The sequence below is a fragment of the Budorcas taxicolor genome, chromosome 14, assembly GCF_023091745.1.
Source record: "Budorcas taxicolor isolate Tak-1 chromosome 14, Takin1.1, whole genome shotgun sequence".
Taxonomy (NCBI): domain Eukaryota; kingdom Metazoa; phylum Chordata; class Mammalia; order Artiodactyla; family Bovidae; genus Budorcas; species Budorcas taxicolor.
The window spans coordinates 33,272,769-33,278,768 of record NC_068923.1 but is presented as its reverse complement, the minus strand read 5'-3'; positions in this window follow the sequence as shown (position 1 = coordinate 33,278,768).

Below are 6,000 nucleotides of genomic sequence, written 5' to 3'. Positions count from 1 at the left end.
CTGAAGATTTTCGGGTTTTCTCTCCAGACGAGAAAGAGAAGATGCTCCAGGGCTAACAAGCGCACTTGGAGCAGAAACCGGACACGGCAACAGTGAGCGAGCCTCATTTGCACATGCTTTATTCTTCTAATACTGTTTATTTGCAAAATGCTAGAAATAGCAGAGAAAGAAAAGAGTAAGACTGCAGAATGTTCATAAAATTTGAATTAGGCAGGAAATCACAACGTATTGCATTTGACAGTGAATAACTGCCCCACAGGCCACAGGGCTGGAGAAAGGCCGCACACAACCAGCGGAATGCAATCATCTTTGCCTGGCTCACTCTGGAGGCGCCTGTGGGAGAAAGGAAACACGACCCTGGAAATGAGGTGACACCAAGGGATTTTCTTACAGCACCTGTGAGCGGCTGAACTTCCACAAAGTTAGGGGATGACTGTCAATAATTTTAAGAAAAAAGAGAGTTTTAATGGCTCAGGCAGCAAAAAGACCAGAATGGATCTTCCAGTTCCATTCATTCGATCTCTGTTGATTCTTCTGGGTCCTAATTCCACACATCACCTGTTGGCAGTGTCTTCCTGGGACAGTGAGAGAAACTTTGCCCATTTTAAGTCTCCATCAAGAAGATGACTCAGGTAGTAGCATTTATGAGCGAGAAGGTCTGTTTGCACCTGTCCCTGGATACAGGCTGCTGCTGCACCGGCCGAGAGCCTGAATCCACACACACTTGGAACGTGCAGGTCGTACTTTCAGCCCAGGGCTTCCGGCCTCTGTCTAGGTTGTGGTCATGATGTGCACACTGTCTTCCTCTTGACAACTGAGATCAGCTGCTTTCTCCTTTGCACATGTTCTTTGACTTTCAAACTTTCAAGCACGTGTGTCTGAGGAGGATGTTGCTTTAAGACTAGCAGGGCAATTATGAGGCAGGATGGATGGTCCACACACAAGGGCTTGGAAGAGAGCCCTGGCATGGAAGCAACACGGGTTCATGCTTATGATGTGCACACAGCTGCCAGGTCCCTGATGGCTGCAGAGTCTGAGTATGTGCCTATAACTGGGGCATTGAGCAAAAGCTTCATTGATGTCTCCTGCATCTTCTTGAAAACCAACAGTCTACGATCAGGGCAGAAAAATGCAGTATTTCCCAAGATTTTCTGGCCCTTTGGGCAAAAGAATAGTCTTTTCGTGAGTGGGAGTTTGTCAAATGAGAAATCTGGAGAGAACGTGTAAGTCAGCACGTGATTATACGCACAGCTTCACTCCAGGCGCCGACACACTAGGAAAGTATGACCACGATTACATCAGGCCACTGTGAACAGCTCTATGGACAGTAAAAGGAGAAATCCTGAGCACAGAATAGATGTGCTTCCCAGCATGAGCGAGAGCTCACCAGGCAAACCTCTAGCGCACATTTTCTTCCCGGTTACACGGTACTCGCCCCCGGGGCTGGCGGACCCCGTCAGACCCCGTCTCCGAGGAGCGGAGCTACATCTGCTCAGGCCCGCACGCCCTTTGCTGCTTAGCCTTCCGAGGGCAGGCACCATGGCTCAGGGAAAGCTCTAGCTGAGTTCAGTCCACAGCTGCACTCGTTGACCAGGCTCCTATACCCCCTGCCCCACTTTTCCTGGCAGCTGGGGTTGGGGCACGGGGAGGCGCGTGGCTTGGAGACAAAGCCCCTGAGGATGCCAGTTTTCTCGTCTGTCTTCAGACCCATCTCATGGACTCCTGCCCGCCCTGCCCGTTCTCCCCACCCTCGGGGAGGGGCAGCCTCTTCCACCCCCTGCAGTTAGAGCTCAGCCCTCAGAGACTCCAGCACCTCCCCCTCCCCACCCCCAACAAACTGCCAAATGCCAAGTGCCTGGAGTCTCCCATCGATCCCCTTGAAAGCCCAGACTACGCTAAGAGCCACCCATCACCTCAGCAGATCTGATCTCAGGAGGAGAACATCAGATTATTCTAAGTGGGGATGTTCAAAATTGAAGAAAGACCAGCTGACCAGCTTACCTAGAACACTACCTGCTCAGGTGGTCTGGGCGTAGTCCTTAGCATCCTGCATGTGTCTCAAGGGCAGAGCCGCAGAGCCACAGGACCCCGGGCTGCCTGGCAGAGCGTGACCTGGGGAAGCTGTGCCAGCTCAGAGCTGGGGCACACCTGGAGGGAGTGGGCAGGCGGCGCCACGATGGTGGTGGCGCTAGCCAGATGCAGAAGTGGCAGAGCCAGGTGTGGGGTGTTGAGGAAACGCAGGAGAAACTGTTCTTGGGGTGGTGGTGGAGACCACAGGGGCCAGGGTCCCCACCATGGCAGGATGAGGCAGGTGCCAAGGGTGCATGGATGCACAGAAACTGGGACAGTTTATGGAGAGCCCAGGGTTGCACAGCAGGGACCCTCTCCCCAGCTGGAGGGGAAATAGCCCTGAAGTGAAGATTTGGAGCAGAAGTAAACAGTGGCCACATTTGACAAAATGGCTCAGAATTCTCACTGAACTGATTGTATTACACAAAACAAACACATCAACTTGGTGGCTGCACGCCACAGCCCTTACTTTCTGTCTCCCTTGCAGAGACAGGGTTCTGACCCAGCAAACAGACCGTAATGAAACAGCAATCCACACCCTTTGTGGTTGAACAAGAGGAACAGCTAGACACAGTTTCCATTCCGTAGTCCCCCCAAAACTAAATGTGAATTTTCCAGTATTTTTGCTGCTGTGGAGTAGAAGACGTATATCTGAGGACCCAGACATTAAACACAGCCACAGGGCCCTGCTTTGGCCCAGTCCACACCATCACAGTATCTGAAAGCCAAATGTCCATTTCCTTCAGAGTCCCTCCCTGTAGCACACGCCACTTAGATGCACTACATTTTGAAAAACCGATCTATTAATTTAAATTACATAAATTCAGTTCTATTAACTTCACCCTAAAGTTTTAAGGTACTAACAAAGTACATCATGTTTGAGGGTTTCTTTAAATGAAAGATGCAAAGTAATGTCTTTCTGCGGTTCCCTACACTCCTGTTCCTGAGTCCAGGACACAAAGGTCAACAGCAGAAGTTCAGAAGGTAACGAATTATGAGAGCCTGTTGAACTGGAGAAGCAAGGCCACAGGATTTAATTTACCTCAGTGCTTGAAGAAGGAGGGAGAGAAGACGGCAGAGGTGAAAGATCCAACATTCCCGTGAATCCTGGGAGCCAGCTGCGTCCCGCTTTCCCAGCACTGGTCTGGTCCTGATGCCTGTTTCCTCGGCTCGGTCCAGAGGACAGAACTTTTGAAAGAAAGAGCAAATACAACAGAGAAGATTATTTTTACATCAGTTCTTTGAAAGCGTCTCAGTACTGCTCATTTCTCTTCTGATCTTTAAACGAATCATTTTTTTTTTTAAATTTCAGTTTCATTGAGGTACAATTGACACGACTGTAAGATATGGAAAGTGTACATTGTGGTGATCTCATACACGTGTGCACCGTGAAAGGATTTCCCGCACATGGTTAACCAACATCCGTCTCCTCATATTTATCGTCATGTGTGAGGACACTTAAGTTCTTCTCTCTTAGCAAATTTCGGTGATACAAACAGTGATCAACAGTTGTCACCACATTTTATACTCAATCTTCAGAAATTATCTTGCCTGTAAGCTGGAAATTTATACACTCTACCAGCCTCTCCCTGTTCCCCTGGTCCCTGGCAACCGCCACTCTAGCTCTGTTTCCATGATAAACTCAAGTCTAAGATGGAAAGAAAATAACCCACAAAATGTAAACAACTTAAATGCTCGTCTTAAGACAAAGTATCTACAAGAAGCAGTTATATCCAGAGACTTTGTTATTAATAAAATAGAAAATTCTGTCTACTAATAATAAACTACTCCAACTTTATGTGTTTTTTTTACAACCAGCCTTTATCTGATACTCCAACCCCTGTAAATTTGGGATGGGCTGGTAAATGCAATCCATCAACTAAAACTGAATTTTAATAATGTAAACATCTCATTGTGTTTAGAAGTGGTAGCAGAATTTGAACCTGGATCTCATTCCCCAGCCTTTCCTGATTCCAACAGAACCAGTTGCGTTTCTTAGTTGACATGTTGAAACAAATTGATATACTCGAGTTACAGCACTTAAACTGTGCATTTCCTTGGTGCACTGCCCTGAGATACTGATGGGTTACCCTGGGGAACCTGGTAGGTTAGCCGGGGACCCTGTTAGCCCTTGGTCCCTGCCCAGCTCAGCCCCACCGAGCGCCTGCCCACCAGGCACGGAGAGTCCATGTCCTCACCCTGCTGCTCTCAGAGTAAAACTTTCTCCAGGCACATTCTTACCTCCCAGCGGTCTGTGTAAAGACCTACTGGCACACAACCGTCTAATGTAAATCAAGATCAACTGAAAGGCACTTTTAATGCTTATTGTCAGCTTTACATCTTCCCAATATTGTATATGAAATATATTGTAAAAAATTAAAAATAGAACTACCATATGATCCAGCAATCCCACTTCTGGGCATATATCTGGAGAAAACCATTATTCAAGAATATACAGGCGCCCCATTGCTCATTGCAGCGCTATTTACAATAGCCAAGACATGGAAACAACGTAAATCTCCACTGACAGATGAATGGATAAAGACGATGTGGTGCATACATACAACAGAATACTACTCAACCGTAAAAAGGAAATAATTTCATTTGCAGCAACATGGATGGACCTAGAGATGATCATACTAAGGGAAGTAAGTCAGACAGAGAAAGTCAAATATCGTATGACATCACTCATATGTGGAATCTAAAAAAGGTACAAATGACCTGATTTACAAAACAGAAATCTAGTCGTAGGTGTAGAAAACAAACTTAGGGTTAACCAAAGGGGGGAAGGGATAAGTTGGGAGACTGAGACTGACATGAACACACTACTGTATACAAAATAGATGACTAATAAGGGCCTACTCTATAGCACAGAGAACACTATTCAATATTCTGTAATAATTTATATGGGGAAAGAATCTAAAAGAGTGAACTATGTATATGTATAACCGATTCACTTCGCTGTACAGCAGAAACTAACACAACATTGTATATCAACTATATGCCAATAATAAATAATACAAACATACATAAATACTCATTTACAAGCAAGAAAAAAAGGAAATGTGTTGAAAATCTGGGGTGCAAAATTAGTAATAAATCACTGTACAAATGGATATGAGGCTACTGATTGGCTTAATATGAAATTAGCTGTATTAAATTAACTAAATTAAAATGGTCACTGCTGTGGACACGGTGACAATATGTGAAATGACAGGATGGATGCTGACTTTCCAGCCAAGTCCATGGCAATAAATGATGGCAAAACATTCCCAAAAGTGGGAGGAAAAATGCCTCGTCCTCAAGGCAGTTTGTACAAGTTTGCAAAAATAGTTCCAGGGTATCTGCCTGGGGTGTACCTGAAATAGAAGATACCAGAAAGTGTACAATTTTCAAAACACTTTTTTATGTGCAAAGAATTCATGGCTTAATATTATTGAAAATGTATACAGAATTCAAACCTCATCAAAATGAGTTTGTAGGATTGTTCAAATTGCTGCATAGCCCTAAAGAAAGAAATGAATCAGGTTCTAAAGAGCTCACTAAAGCTTCTACCAGGGTACTGCAATAAGCAGGATGATGGATCAGACAGCTGACACACACAGTCAGAGTTGCGAATAACCCCAAAGTCAAAACACCTGGAGTAAGTTTGAGGTTCAGGGCCATGCAACATCTTTACAATTCAAAAGGGCACACACACACACACACACACACACACGTCTCCTTCCTGGCATTTTTATACAAATTCACATACAATCCTGAATATACATTATTTTTCCTAACCTTCTGACAGATATAGAAGAGAAGAAACAATTTTAAGAATTTATGAAACTTTTTGAAACATCATCTATAAGCTGATTAAAAGGTTACAGCTGAAGAAGGCACATCAGGAAAAAACTTAGTTATGGGGCCTATTAAAACCCCTACTAA